This window comes from Amblyraja radiata, chromosome 23 (assembly GCF_010909765.2).
Source record: "Amblyraja radiata isolate CabotCenter1 chromosome 23, sAmbRad1.1.pri, whole genome shotgun sequence".
NCBI classification, from domain to species: domain Eukaryota; kingdom Metazoa; phylum Chordata; class Chondrichthyes; order Rajiformes; family Rajidae; genus Amblyraja; species Amblyraja radiata.
This window is the reverse complement of record NC_045978.1, coordinates 12,469,970-12,486,476: the sequence shown is the minus strand read 5'-3', so window position 1 is coordinate 12,486,476 and position 16,507 is coordinate 12,469,970. Positions and strand designations below refer to the sequence as shown.

Below are 16,507 nucleotides of genomic sequence, written 5' to 3'. Positions count from 1 at the left end.
TGCCTCTGAGCAAATCCCTGCTGCAGCACCACAGTGATGTTCAGTGCACAGAGTCCTGGGCATGTGTTCAGAGCAACTGCAAAGGAAGAACATCATTTCCTGTACTCTTGTATCAGCTTGCATCTGAAATTAGCTCTTGTTGGATAACAATCCCTGTTGTTACCTACTGTTTAGTTTAGAGATACAGCGCGGAAACAGGCCCTTCAGCCCACATTCTTCTTCCTATGCACTGCAGTATGTAAGCACTTGTAACACAAGGAGAGTGTTTTCTTGGCATAGCTGTCTTTGGAGATATTGTCTGAGTTGCTATATAACTGCCTTATATTTGCTCTGTAGATAATGGCACAGGAAACAGTAGCAACATGGTTCCTTTCACATTGCAGCAAGGTATGTCAGTCTACAAGACCAGATAACTAAACTATGAACTAACAAGGTGCATAAGGGCTAAGTTTTAAAAGAAGGAACAAATTAAAAATGCAGGACATAAAATTGATAGGGAACAGCAAGGACGGCAGAGTGGCTCAGCGGTAGAGTTGCTGCATTGCAACGCCAGAGACCCGGGGTCGATCCTGACTACGGGTGATGTCTGTACGGAGTTTATACGTTCACCCCATGACCTGCATGGGTTTTTTCCGGGAGCTCTGGTTTCCTCCCACACTCCAAAGACGCAAAGATTTATAGGCCAATTGGCTTGGTAAAATTATAAATTGTCCCTAGTGTGTCAAAACAAAGTTACAGGAAGATAGAATTGTACGTCTAAAATCAACCTTGGTCAAACTTTCCAATTTTCCTAACTTCAAGGGTTTATTTATTGCTTGTAGACATTTACAGCAGAGCTTTATTGGTAATGCAATAGGAAATTGGCTCTCTTTTTCAAGATTGATTTTCTAAAGGATCCTCTAAAGGTTATATATTTTTCCACTAGCAGTCAATGTGTAGCTAGATGATCTTTGCAGATTTTACGTATATAGGGAACCTAGGTAAAAGAGGAATAAACACTTGGTTCATCAAATTCTGTCACACCCAACTGGTGGTCTTGTCACCTCGATGTCGTGAGCCTGCCTTCCTCTACTTTTAATGAAATCACAAAATTGAATCTCGTACTCATTGGTGATTTCTCCTACTTGATTGCCTCATTGCAAGGCTGTATGCCAAACTAGTCTTCAGCTTTATCACAGTGTTCAACCATCTTTCTCCAACAGGTACAATGAGATATGAGATTGAACCATTCCTCGTCACCACTGACCAGTCGCATAGTCATTATTCCTTGCTTTCTGTTTTTCCTCAACTTGGAAGAACCTTATCCCCTCTAATCAGTTCCGATTAGTTTCCTAATCCCTTTCATCTCCTCAGCCACTCTGCGGTCCTCAAAATGTTGTCATCTTTTATCATTGTGTTTGGCCGAATGAATTCAAAACATCACTGCAACTTTAGCTTTATCCTTTAGTGCATTGTTAATATTAAAACCTACTAATAGCACAGCAGAGGAATCAAATTATGCACATAAATATGCTTGCGTGGCAGGAATAAAATTGAAGTTAGTGACAATGATGCCAGTTTGCATTTGCAAATCTACCATCAATCTGTCATTAAATATGTTATCAGAGGATGCTAAGTGTATGGTCCTTGCTTGCGTTGCTGCTTATTCATGATGCTGATGTGCAGTAATGGGGCAGTGTACATTAACATATTCTTGGTTGGATGAACACAAAACATTCCTAGAAGCTTCTGCCTTGATTCCCCTTGTGACCAACTAACAAGTGTGGGATATCCTTAAATTGCCAGGAAAAAACAAAAACACATTACTTTTAATTAATAGTCCCATCATTTATTTATTAGTTGAATTCTGCCGTCCCGGTAATTTAAGTGATACATAAACCACAGACCATTTGATTTATTAACTCTTTCAGCACTGAAATTATAGCTTTGTTCAGCAGCTGTGGTGTTTATTCAATTTTTTTTTTTAAACGCTGAGAGTGATGAATAATTTAGAAGTTGGAATACAAATTCACATCTCTTCATTAAGTTGATTAATTCTGATGACAACATTTACTGTCACAACAGTATCTGGGGTTAGCCACGCCCTTTCCCATTGAAATTCCACAAGAATATATGAATTTGGGCCCTGAAGAAAATTTTATAAATTAAGAAAATTGTATGCTGGACCAAGATGATGTGGTGCTGCAAGGCTCAATTTAAGAAGCTTATCAAAAAGCAAGCCCTACATTGTGCTCCTCAGGCTTGTCATTTGAGCAACGTATTTCAAGTAAATTTAGTCAGGAACCTGGCATCAATATTGATACTGGTCTTCCCTACAGTTCACACAATACCTAGTTGGAATTAATTTTATTACACTAACATTGCCAGGTAGTTGTGATGTATTCTTGGGATTTGAGGAAAAATCCGCTGGAATATTTGTGGCAAATTAAGCCATTCCTTCGGATTTACGATGGAAGTATTTCATCCTAATCATTGGGTTTGAAAGTTTTTTTTGAGTGGAGTAGTTAGAAGAATACCTGTGATTGAAATGAATGGTGAGTGACTGATTTTGTTGTGTTACTTCATTCTGCTGCTGTAATTTATTTGCCGGTGGGATTTGGTTGTTTTGGATGCCGGCATTATATTTGCCTAAAGTATTTACTTCACTTCATAGTAGCTCATGGTATGTGACATTCCTTTTTAGCAGCCAGTGTTTTGTTGCACACATCTCCCGCTAATACAGGAGATACATGTTGTCATAATACCTGGAAGATTAGAAATATAGCATCTCCTGGAGATACCTCCACCTTCTCCCACCTCCTCAAATGTGTTGTCACATTCCAAATATTTGGTGCCCATCCCCCATGCCTGTGGCATTTCATTCTTTTTGTTTTCTTTAATATCTTTGCCATCCTCAAATATGCTTCCTGATTATATATTTTTTAAGTTTGCTTAATAGTAATGATTCATTAAACATTTTGACATTTGAATAACAAATCAGGTAACGGTTATCTTGATAATTTACTAAAAACCGCATCCAGTTAACAACAAGCATTTTTCCCAAGATGAAAAAATGCTTCTGCGGTTAAAACAAACCTGGTCAGAAGAAATAAGTTTGATTTTTGTTTAAAGCAGAAAATGGCCAAGATCTGAAACTTTACCTATCCATGTTCTCCAGAGATACTGCCTGACCTGCTGAGTTACTCCGTGTTTAAGAAGGAACTGCAGATACTGGAAAATCGAAGGTAGACAAAAATGCTGGAGAAACTCAGCGGGTGAGGCAGCATCTATGGAGCGAAGGAAATAGGCAGCGTTTCGGGTCAAGACCCGAAACGTTGCCTATTTCCTTCGCTCCATAGATGCTGCCTCACCCGCTGAGTTTCTCCAGCATTTTTGTCTACCTGCTGAGTTACTCCTGCACTTTGTGCCCTTTTGGTATCTACCTGCAATTGCAGTAATTTGTTTCTTTCACTTATACAATGATAATACTTTACTTGACTACAGCGGACAATTGGAAACAGTGGACACCATTTCCCTCTATGGTCCATTATAACGAGGGCTTACTGTATTTTGAAGCACGTCAAAGAATATTGCAGAATCCTAACCATTGACACAGGAAAAAACAACCATTTTGTTACTGGATTGTATTATTTTAAAGTTGCTAAGACGGTCACGGTTTATTTATTGCTTGTAGATTTATCATTGCAACATCGCATGATGTTTGATTCCCCTTTGCCTGTAATTAAGTAGTCAGAGTTTGGATGGAGTTTCACTTGACTCAATGTTCCTTGGCAATTAAATTGCCACCAGGAAGTAAAGAAATGACGAGGATGGCCATTTACTTTTCTGCCATCAGCATCTCATCATTATTAAAGATAGCACTGCAGAAACTAACAAAAACTGCAAAAAAAAACAGTAGTACCCTGTTTGCAGATCCATTATAATCTCAGTTGCCATGTTGTACTGATTGATTGATTGATTGATTGATTGATTGGTTAATTGACTGAAGCACTAAGGATGCAGCTGGAAATTGACCTCTATCCCACATTGTGAAAATATTACCTCACCAGTCCTTGTCAATAACACATTACCAACAAGAACTGCCTTATCTTGACAGTGGCCTCCTTTATACGAAAAGAAGAATCTATTTGTGCAATACATATTGATTTTTATTACTGAAGAAAAATGTCACTGTCACAATGCTAAAAATATATCATATTATTACAGTGTAGCATTGACCTAAGCATCACGAGAAGGGAAATTTAAATCCTCTTCATCCACCTGTGCAACAGCAAATAAATAAATTCAGTAAGAAATCAAGGGATAGAAATCTATTTGTGCATTTTATAGGTGAAGTACAATGTCCATTTTTATTTTTTTTTATATGCCACTGAGGACAATTTCTATCTCCAACCCCTTTGAGACAAAAGTTCCATTTGTGCCATATTATGAGGATAGTTTGCCATGACTCTGCCAGTTACCACTGAAGTATTGTATGGTATATCAATTATAACATTTGTACTATCATGTGAGGTAACAACTAAAATCACATTTAATCAGAGAATATTCAAAATCAATGAGACAACAAATTACTTCTCTCAGCACAGGGAACTTTCAAGCATTTATCCTAAAGGTCTCTCACTTGAGTGCTGGCCAGTCGCTCAGATTCAAAATCAAAATATCGGTCTTGAGAATGGATAAAGATTGAACGTACTTACCTCATTTGGATGTTGTATGTCGATTAATGCTTTAGCTATGTGCAATTTAAATCAGGTCTACAATAATAATTTAGCACCTTGTATAATTGACAACTTCACATTAAACAGCAATTGGAAATCTCGACTGCCACAGTTTTAACTATCCTATTCTAAATGACACACTGGGACTAATATCAGATATTATATCAGGCATCTTTTATTCTAACCTCTCTTGTGCCTTGTGATGAGGGGAGGAGGGAGTTGAGCAAATGAGAGGGTGTGAGAGGGAGAGAGTGAATAAAGTGGGCTAAGATAGGATTAGTGTAAAAATGGGATGCTTGGCGTTCAGTACAGAATCTGTGGCCCAAAGACCTGTGAGTTTTTATGTCTCTCCTGAGTGAATCGTGTCTTTCTACAAACCTTGTGTGCTCTTTGATTAAAAAGGAATGGGAATGGGCCAAAACATAATCAAATAGAGCAGTAATATTGTAAGTATAATAATGAAATAAAGTAAACCTGTTGGTTTTAGTGTATGAGTTTATGGTCTAACTTGGAAACAAGATGGAAAACCTTGCTTACATGAACCGTATTTAAGTCACAACGTCAAGTGAAATTTGTCTTCACCCGTTTCTCTTGGCATGAGTATTAATTCACCAACAACACCAACCAAGTCAAAACATCATAAGGTGATTACTCTAAAGTGTGTCATAAATTATAGATTTGAGATGCATAATTTGTCACTTAATGCCAATTCAAAAGCCAGAGAACTGAATAAGACAGCAGAGAGGGGAGCCATTCCACAAACTCCTCCGATTCAATTATTCATGATGAATATTTCTTGATAATTATAGCCATAAAGAAAGGTGATATGTCCATGCCATAAGTTAGATGGTAACGAATTTACAGTTTTCATTAATTATTTCAAGTTTAAAATGCAGTATATTCAAGTTTCCAGAGAAAACTGGTGGATATCAGGTTCAACCTAGAGATATTCAAGGGGGATAGGCAAAGAGATATTGACCAGTTATGTGAGTCCATAGAAATATGTCGACTGGAATAAAACACAGGGAAATATCTCCCTAGAATGAATTAAAATACATATTTTTTAAATAATGAGAAATTATGAAATGAGGATTTACCTGTACGTATAGAAAACACAGGATAAGCTTTGAAAACCAGCAGTCAATTAGGAAGATAGGTAGAATATTTGCCTTAACTGCAAGTGAGTTAGGGTGTTAATGCAAGGATGCCATACAGCAGTGATAGGATACTCATTGAGATCACAGTAGGAGTATTCTGTGCCTTTCCTGGGTCTCATACCCAGAAAAGAATATATTTGCATTAAGATTTAGAATCATAGAGGCATACATCATGGAAACAGTTCCTTCGGCCCAACTTGCCCATACTGACCAAGATGCACCATCTACACTCGTCCCACCTGCCCACGTTTGACCTACATCCCTCTAAATCTTTCCTATCCATGAAACTGTCCCAAATGTCTTTTCATTGTTGATATGGTATCTGTCTCAACTACCTCCTCTGGCAGCTCGTTACATATACCCACCACCTTCTGTGTGAAAAAGTTGCCTCTCAAGTTCCTTTAAAATCTTTTGTCCCTCAAATTAAATCTGTCCTCTAGTTCTTGATTTTCCTGCTCTGAGTAAAAGTCTCTGTGTGTTCACTGTATCAATTCCCTTCATGATCTTGTACATGTCTATAGGATCACCCTTCATCTGCCTGCGCATCAAGGAATAGTCCTACCCTGTACATCCCTCCCTGGGCCCGTAAATTCTGGCAAAATCTTCTCTGCAGTCTTTCTAGTTTAACAATATCCTTCCTGTAACAGGATGCCCTAAAATGAACGCAATATTAAAGACACAATATTGGAAGACACAAAGTCTGAAGAAGGGTCTCGACCCAATACGTCACCTATTCCTTTTCTCCATAGATGCTGCCTGACCCGCTGAGTTATTCAAGCATTTTGTGCCTATCTACAATATTGCAAACGGAGCCTCACCAGCTTAGTTTTGAGGTGCGAGAATTATCAAAGGAAAGATTAAGTAGAGGGTGTTTGTCCTCTTAGGAATCTGGGCGCATGAGAGCTCACCTCAAGGGGATGAATCAAATTTTGAGCTGTCCCTGCTCCTGATAGTTCTCAACCGGTTATTTATTCCAAAACATATACATTTCTGGATAATACATAGAAATCACAAGAGGAATTATACCGATCACATCTTGGGTGTGGGCTAAGGCAAGAGGAAGAATGCCACTTCAAGAAAATTTTAAGCACAAAATTTACCGAAGAGTGAAATGAGCTGCGAGCCCCTCTAATGAATTAAAACAATCTTCTGAATGAAGAACCATGTTCCTGTCATATTTTTTGGTTCATTGCCATTAAAGCTGCCAAAGGACAGACTGAAAAACAACTGATACAATTTGTTTTGTACTGAAATGAGATGACAGAACATCTTACATTCAATTTTGTATATGCGCTATGACAGAACTTAAATGCTTGGTTGTGTATTCCAAGGCATTTCTAAATACCTCCCTCAATAAAAGGTAGAGGCAGTGCATTCGAACACGGAGGAGGTCACTTTAGGTTCAACCTGCTTGGAGGAGTACTCACATTTGCAATGTTTCATTTCTGACTGTACTGACTGCTGTTACTTTCTCATTTACAAACTGAGAGTGCTTAGCTGAATTTGTTGTCAGCCCAGCTGCTAACAAAAAGCTGTCATTCAACGTGACATGTATCAGTGAGGATTGTAACAGATATCATCCATTCCTTCACATGTAAACAGCAACCGCTTGGAAACTTGATCAAATGTGTGTTCTGGAATGGCAGCACGTTGGATGAGACGATGTAGCAATCTGCCCGATAAAAGATTAAAACCCGATACAAGGCCGACCTGGCCACAGCCAAACCAAGCCCACCCAAGCTTGAGGATGCTTGATCTGATTTTGGCAGAGAGACGAGGGTCCCGTCAGGCTCAGGCTAAGTGGACAGACCCTACCTGGATGCAACTGTTGTGTTCTGCCTCTGCTAAGGGGCTTCTATTCAATGTTCACACAGAGTTTATGATTGAAAATGAGGCCTGGTTGAGAAAGAAATGCCAAGATAATACCACTCCCCCCCCCCACTTCCAGCAGATTATCTATTGCAACTTTTATGAAACATTTGGACAGGTACATGGATAGGACAGGTTTAGAGGGATATGGGCCAAACACAGGCAGGTGGGACTAGTGTAGATGGTACATGTTGGTCGATGTGAGCAAGTTGGGCTGAAGGGCATGTTTCCACACTGTATAACTCTGTGACTCTATCTGTAGCATGGCAGCTCGTGACTCTTCAAGTGCGCATCCATAAAGTTGTTGATGAAAGCCAATAATAGTTCTTTCCGACATATCTTATTGGCAAGCATAGGGATCTGGCTTTGTTCATTGCCACTGGCACCACCTACCTCAAGTCAGCCCAGCACTGGAAGTGTGATAACACTGTAATGTTAGGGTCAAAATATGCTCTTCAGCTAAAATGGAGTTGTTTGCTAACAGTCCCCATGTCAGGGAAAGCAGGGTCACTTGGGAAAACAAGTAGTCCATGAGCCTGTGGATCATGCAACTGCAAGAACATACAGTAATAAAATAAGATTATCTTGTCTGTATCCGGAGACAACTGAGCTAGCTCGGCGCCTGATGTAATGAATAACTGTTGCGTTCAGTATTAGGGAGGATAGCTAGTTATAAAATATAGCTGGTTGTTGTTTGCAGATTACAAAATAAGTGTGGGCTTTTGGATTATTGTGCTTGGTGCGAGTGAGCTCATGGAATTTCTCCTCAGAGTGGATTCACGAACGATGCCCAGACCACCAAGTATTCCTAACAGTCACTTTAGTTTAATTTAGATTAGTTTAGTGGTACAGTGCGGAAATAGGCCCTTCGGCTCGTCGAGTCCGCACCAACCAGCGAACCCCGCACATTAACATTATCCTACACACACAAGGGACAATTTACACATACACCAAGCCAATTAACCAACAAACCTGTACGTCTTTGGAGTGTGGGAGGAAACCAAAGATCTCGGATAAGACCCACGCGGTCACGGGGAGAACGTACAAACTCCATACGGACAGCACCCGTAGTCGGGATCGAACCCTGCTCTCCAGGTCTGCAAGCGCTGTAAGGCAGCAACTCTACCGCTGCGCCACCGTGGCTGTCCACGGTGTCTGGGTGATGTCACTTACATCTACAGATACCCAGATGAGCAGAAGTCTGTGAGAATAGTTGCTTTTTTGAATAAATGCATTGTTTTTAAACTTTACCCTATTGGGGTGTTTTTTCTGCATCATTGATCTAACTCCTCGAAAGCTGCTTGTACTGTTACAAATACTTGCTTCAGAAAATAGATTTGGAAAATTTGTATCCCTCTTTTGACTGCATAATGATTTCCAGATTGTATTTCCTGAGAAATTGCTGCAGAAAATATGGAGAAAAAAAACATGTTAATGCAGCTTGATTGCGTTTGTCTGCACCAATTCGAAATAGTGTTGGTACTGAAAAACCTGTTTTCTAGAAGACTCATTTCAAAACCTCCAATATATTAGGACATTAATGTTAGTTTACTGAAGTTGTCTGTCTTTTATATAATTATTTTTCCTTGCTGCCTGGCAATATATCCAATTGCACATGCCCTAGCTCAAAGGAATGCTCTAAACTATTCACTCTCTCCATTGCCAATTGGTGGTATACTTCTTAAAACCAATCTATTTGATCATTCCTTCTCCTTTCTTTGGCTCAACATCCTTTTTTCTTTTGAACCAAATTTCTGTGGGATTTTTTTCCATGTTAAAGATACTATATGAATGCAAACATGTTGGAGTTGAGGCATTTCTTATGGCAAACTCTCTGGGCTATTGGATGTTTTGCATTAATATACTGGCACACCTTCGATTCACACAATTTGATGTTACACAATATTATAATAAACTTTCCACTGAACATGTTTAAAGGGGGTATTGGAACTGGGTTCCCGGTGAGTTTAGTGAGAGCAAGGGAAACTGTTCTTGTGAGCTGCTAGGGACTGCAAGAGATAGAGAACTTGGTAACTTGGTGTCAGGACAACAACTTGTTTCTCAAAAGATAGACACAAATTGCTGGAGTAGCTCAGCAGGTTAGGCAGCATACCTGGAGAAAAGGAATAAGTGACATTTTGTGGTCGAGTCCCTTCTTTGGACTGGAATCTGAAGAAGTCTTGACCCAAAATGTCAGTTTGAACATTTCTGGTCAAGACATTTCAGCCTTGGTCCAGAAATGTCAGTCTGAACATAAACATAGACATATCTGTCTTTGGTGTATCTGCAGTTCCTTCCTACTCAACTTATTTCTGAATGACAGTAAGATGAAGGAGATAGTTATCGACTTCAGGAAGCATGGTGGGAGATATGCCCCAATCAGCATCAATGGTACCAAAGTGGAAATAGATGAGAGCTTCAAGGTCCTTGGCATTACTATATTCCCAACAATCTGTGGTAGACCAGCCACAATGAAGCAACAGCGATGAAGGCACACCACCCTTCTACTTCTTCAAGAGACTGAGATAATTTGGCATGTCTCAAATAACTCTTACAAACTTTTACAAATGCGCCATTGAAAGCATGCTGTTGAGTTGCATCACAGCTTGATTTGGGAACAGCTTTACCCAATACCACAAGAAAAAGCAGAGAGTAGTGGGTGTAGCCCAGTCGATCACACAGACCAGACTCCTCACCATTAACTCTCCATCTACACATTAACAAAGCCTCAGGAAAGCAGCCAACATAATTCAATCATGGCTGATCTATCTCTCCCTCCTAACACCATTCTCCTGCCTTCTCCCCATAACCTCTGACACCCGTAGTAATCAAGAAATATGGAGCCACATATTCCTTTTATATGGAACCGGGGTCATAGTGATTTTCAAGGAAGCACAAAAACATCACAAAAACATGAGCCAAATCATTGGAATTTCTGAACAGTCGGTGGATTATTGGAGCTGTATCTTAGTGTGAAGTCAATAAACTATTCGCTTACTCCAAAAGATACTGCAGTTAAACTTGGGTGAAAATCCATATATCCTCTGAAATTCCTTGGTATTTTAACCACCTCCAAGGAGCAGACCCAAAATGGGGGGTCTGGTGTCAAGTGCATCCAAAACCATTACCAAAACTTCATGGAGCTGTGGGAACAATAAATCTGCTTCCTTATTGCATCATTGCTCAATAATTTTCTCAGTAAAAATAACGACTGAGTGTTGTATCACAATGATTTGAAAAAATATTTTTTTTTCATTATTTTCTATAAAATACCAACAGATATTGGGAAGGCCACAGCAAAATACGATAAGAATCTGTATATTTTTTTCCGTGCCCTTCATTACCATCTTGTCATCAGTGGATGAAAACACTGGGTTGTAATCAACCCACTGTCTGACCCAGATCAATTTATAAAGTAATCAAAGCGGATGTTGGCAGCCTGAAGAAACATTGCAATAATTAGTTGCTATCTTTCCTTTTATCATGCGAAAAGCATAGCAACTAAGCAGAACATTACAGAAGAATCCTGATAAATATGTTGCTGGATTTCCAGGCACCATTACCTTTTGTTGAGGATTATGTTTGGATCGAGCTTCTACATAATGGAAGTGAATACAAATAATATGTTCGGCTTTTGTTTGGAAATTTTTGGAAATTATAGTGAGGGACTGAGTTGCCGGTCATTCAGACAATATGTAACGGACAATAACGTTCATGAAGAGATAACAGAAGTGGATTGGGTAAATGAAATGATTGTGATGTACATGGACTTTCAAAGGGAGCTAGATAAAGTGCAACATAATGGGTTTGATGTCAAAATTGAAACCAATGGAATAAAATGCAGAGGGGCAGCTCATCCAGTTAAGCATCACAATACAGTGAAGCTTGAAATAAACGCAGGTTTTATTTTGGCAAAAATGAGAAAACAGGTGCTAAATGGATGGATGCAATTAATAAAATTAGACTGCGTGAAAATCTAGATTAAACACTCAATCTTGGTACCATTTGGGGCTAACCAAATGTTGGCCATCCTTGAACTCTTGAATGCAAAAGCATCCAGGTTTAGCATTTTTTATGTGGGTTAGTCAATATTTTCTCAGAATATACTTGGATCTATTGCACTAATTACATGGAATGTTCTGACTTTATAGTTATTTTGACAGGATAAGAGGATTCAAGTTAGACACAAATTGCTGGAGTAACTCAGCGGATCAGACAGCATCTCTAGAGAAAAGGAATGGGTGACGTTTTGGGACAAGACCCTTTTTCAGACTGAGTCATTGATACCTGGTACGATGCTTTCTATGGTACATTTGTAGATGTTGGTAAGAATCCTCAGAGACATGCTGAACTTCCTAAGTATTCTGAGAAAATAGCGGTATGGTGTTCATTCTTGGCCATAGCTTCAATTTGGTTGGTCCAGGACAAATTGTTTGTAATGTTTACACCTCGGAACGTGAAGCTCTCGACCATCTCCACTTCAGCACTATTGGTGCTGACTGGGGCTAGTGCACTACCTTGTTTCCAGAAGTCAATATCTAGCTGTCACTGACAGAGAGGCGGTTGGCTTGACACAATGTTACTAGCTCCTAATCTCCTAATCTCCTTCCTGTACTCCATATTGTTTGAGATCCGATCCACTACAACGGTATCATCTACAAACATATATATGGAGTTATGGCAGAATTTGGCCGCACAAGTGAGAGTGTATAGCGAGTATAATAAGGGGCTAAGAACACATGGTCACCAGTGTTGAGAACAACCATGGAGAATGTTTTGTCACAGATTTTAATGATTGTAGTCTCTGAGTCAGGAAGTCAAAGACTCAGTTGCAGAGGTAAGTGTTGAATCTAGGTCCAGGAATTTGGAGCAGTTTGTTTGGTTTTTGCATTGAAGGTAGAGCTCCAGTTAATAAACAGAAGTCTGACATTGGTGTCCTTGTTATACAGATGCTCCAGGGATGAGAGTAGGGCCAGGACGATGGCATCTTCCATGGACCTGTTGGGATGGCAAGCGACCCGCAGTGGATCAAGGCTGTCAGGGAGGCTGGAATTAACATGTGCCATGACCAGCATCCAGAAGTACTTCATGATGGTGGATGTCAGACCCATTGGATGATAGTCATTGAGGCACCTTGCATTTCTTTGGCACCAGGGTGATAGTGGTTTACTTAAACCAATTGGGAACCTCAGTAGGAAGAGATTAAAGAAGTCCATGAATACTCCTGCCTGATTGTCCATGCAGGTCCCAAGTACTGTGGGTGGGGTCTCCAACTGGGCCAGTTACCTTCCTCGGATTCACTCTCGGGAAGGTCAACCTGCGGGTACCGGCGCACCCCAGGCTGTCGAGGCAGATGACGTAATTCCACCGACCTTCTGATTAAAGTGGACATAGAATGCATTGAGCTTGTCGAGGATGGATGTGTTGTCTCCAGTGATACTTTGTAGCGTGTTACAGCATGCAAGCCTTGCCACAATCAACAGCTATCTGTGTTGTTATCCTGGGACTCCAGCTGAGTCTGGAAATCCCTTTTTGACATATTTGATGGCTTTGTGAAGGCTGGAAGTGGGTTTCTTGTACCGTTCGAGATAGTTTATCTTGAACGCTGTAGACTTGGACACCACAATGGGAATGGACCTCATGGATTATCCACCATCCATGGTTTCTGGTTGGAAAACATTTGTATTGTCTTCTTTGGCACTCATTCCTCTGCCTTCCTCTTTAAGTTGCATTTGAACTTGGTATTAGTGATGTTTTGCAGTTTTGTCACTCAATAATTTCGTGCTTCAACCTATAACCAAGCCTGTCCCGTTGAAGAACATGTCATTGTTCATAAATAACAATAACAACACCAAATTCAAGAAACTCCCTGCAGGTCAAGCAGCATCTGTGGAAAGAGAAACAGTTAATGTTTCAGGTCCAGGACCCTTCTTTGGAATAGATACTGAACAGATACAGAACAGTACTCTCGTGGTTCAGTTCACTAGACATTGAATGAAATCTCGCTGGATTCATTATGGAATTATTGTGAAACTATAAACTTAAAGTTGTGCATTCAAAAGCAGTTTTGTTTTCAGTAAATGCTTTATTAGTAAATGTTTTATCCTTTCAAAGGACTTTGTCATGGCTCTGAATGATCTAAATTAAGAAGATTGGCACATGCTGCATATTATTCCACAGTATTATAATTTATTCCTCAGTATTGTCGAAAAGCAAGAATATCGAGTTACTCCAGAAACTGTTCTGCTGATGGGATAGACATTAGCACCAACAGTTTTGCAGAAGGCAAAAATTACCATATAGCTTTCAAGTGGGAAAACGTTTTACTTATTGTTACTTGCTTTTAAAACAAGGCTGGGACTCAGATAATGGGTATTACACCTGCAATAATGGTCACCTTTGTTCGACAGTGTTTCATTGACAGTCGCAAGATTTGTAATAGAAGCAAACAGGATTAACCTCTTCGAGGGTGGCAGCAAGCAATTTAACACAACCAAAAGAATAACGTGGCGAAAACTCCTTACTCCATTATTCAGAAGATTCCATAATTCGTTCTGCATATTTTGTTTGTTTCTCAGATTCTACAGTAAACTGCTGAATCTGTGCACAAGACACATGACAAACTCATATCACAACATGGAAGAATGTCAATTCAATTGGAATAGGAATACTTTATTGTCACATGTGACTAGAACACAGTGAGATTCTTTGCTTGCATACACAATGTATACAAATAGCGGCCACCTCCAGCGCTGAAAGCCGAGTTTAAAATTGGAATTAACATCAATAGAACGTTGATAGAAGGATGATAGAATTTATGAGGGGCATCTTTGGATTTAATACTGCCACCGTGCTTTCTCCTGGCCAGTTTATAAACTAGGTAAGGCTAGAAAGCTACCACTGGGATCAACACCCAATGCCAACAAACAGTTCTTTTCCATGCCAGTAAAAACTTGGATTTTTGACTTGTTAAGGATGTTTCTAGTTAAGGATACTGAGTTGGATGACTTGTTAAGGATACTGAGTTGGATGATCAGCCATGATCATATTGAATGGCGGTGCAGGCTCGAAGGGCCGAATGGCCTACTCCTGCACCTATTTTCTATGTTTCTATGTTTCAAGATTAAACATTATAAGATCAAATATTAAGGAGCCTTATTACAAGGTGATTGGTCAGCTTGTCTGAAACCATTCAGAATTTATTTTCAATTGATCCCAAATTCATGTCAACAAAGTAATGAACTATTTTCACCTTGTGTTTGGGCAAATGTTATTAATTTGCAAACAATCGCATTGTAATTGCAAAAATGGTGTTAAAGCAAGCCATAACATCAAGCTTTTTTGAAATATCTTTTTTCAATCATTCTCTTTCTGTAAATAGGTTTTCCAATGAGCAAAAACTAAATATTTGCTAGATCAAACAGGACATGCATAGTGAAATAAATCTGACCTTTCAACTCAATAATTTGTTTTTTCAAATGAATGATCACCAATCTGACATTTTAATTCTGTTTCTCTTCTTAGATGCTTTGAACTTACTTTTCTTTCAGATCCCCAGCACCCACAGCCAATATCTTTAATGCATTTCCAAACTGAACTTTCGAGTTTGAGCTATAGGGAGAAACTGAGTAGGCTGGGACTCTATTCCTTGGAGTGCAGGAGGATTAGTAGTGATCTTATTAAGGTATATTAAAATAAATGAGATGTATAGTTTGGGTAGATGCACAGAGTCTCTTGCCCAAAGTAGGTGAATCGAGGATCAGACATAGGTTTATGATGAAGAGGAATAGATTTAATAGGAATCTGAGGGGTAACTTTTTCACACAAAGGGTGGCGGGTGTGTGGAACAAGCTGCCAGAGGATGTAGTTGAGGCAGGGACGATCCCAACACTTAAGAAACAGTTAGACAGGTACATGGATAGAGCAGGTTTGGAGGGATATGGATCAAACGCAGCAGGCAGGTGGGACTAGAGTAGCTGGGACATATTGGCCAGTGTGGGCAAGTTGGGCCAAAGGGCCTGTTTCCACACTGTATCACTCTATGACTCTAAACACTTTGCAATTTTAGTTATGCATAGACAGTTGTACAAATAATGCCTAATGTTTGTTTTTTTATTTGTGTTTATGCACTAGGAGCTAAAAAGAGTGATACTTATGGAGCTCTTGATTTGATTGCATTGTGTAAATGATAACACAAATCATAGTAGTCCTTTTAAAAAAATTAAACCATTCTCTACGTTTGAAAATGATCATAGTTATTAAAATGATTGGGATATAAATTAACCTACTGCACTACCTATTGAGCAGGCCCCCATTACTTGGGACAATATTTTCGCTCCTATTTATTATTAATAGTTTGTACTGTTTTTCACTTCCACTTTGCACTGAACCAATTGAATTTTAAACCAAATACAATCTAGTTAATGAGTCAACAAATGATGATACAAGGCATATTTACCTTTAGATACATCAATTCTAACGATGTTTTATCAAAGGAGTACGTTTTGGGGGGGAAATGAACTTCACTAATCCTATATCACTGCCAATTGCGCTAGAAAGTTTCAGGGATTTTTTTGTCAAATGTTTTCTATTCGTATTAACAGCAATCACAGGAGATTCAAACTGAGCTATATAGAAAATTTGGTTAAAAAAAACTAGTTAATGCACTCCGTGCTTGTTTACTTTAAATGTCTTAGATCTCCTGTTCAGATAGAGGACAGGAAATTTGTACTAATACATGAAGACATTGTTAATGATGTACAA

General features: G+C 39.2%; 1 protein-coding gene across 4 annotated transcripts in view; it reads left to right on the top strand.

Moving 5' to 3' along the window:
- The window catches only part of tshz2 (teashirt zinc finger homeobox 2), a 400,444-nt gene that overhangs the window by 274,531 nt on the left and 109,406 nt on the right, over positions 1-16,507 (top strand). The window contains exon 4 of one of the 4 annotated variants that reach the window (XM_033041573.1): positions 12,694-14,711. The exons of the other annotated variants lie outside the window; for them this stretch is intronic. The gene's annotated coding sequence lies outside the window, so the exon portion shown is untranslated. Of the gene's footprint in view, positions 1-12,693; positions 14,712-16,507 lie in introns of those variants that run through there. 4 annotated transcript variants of the gene reach the window in all.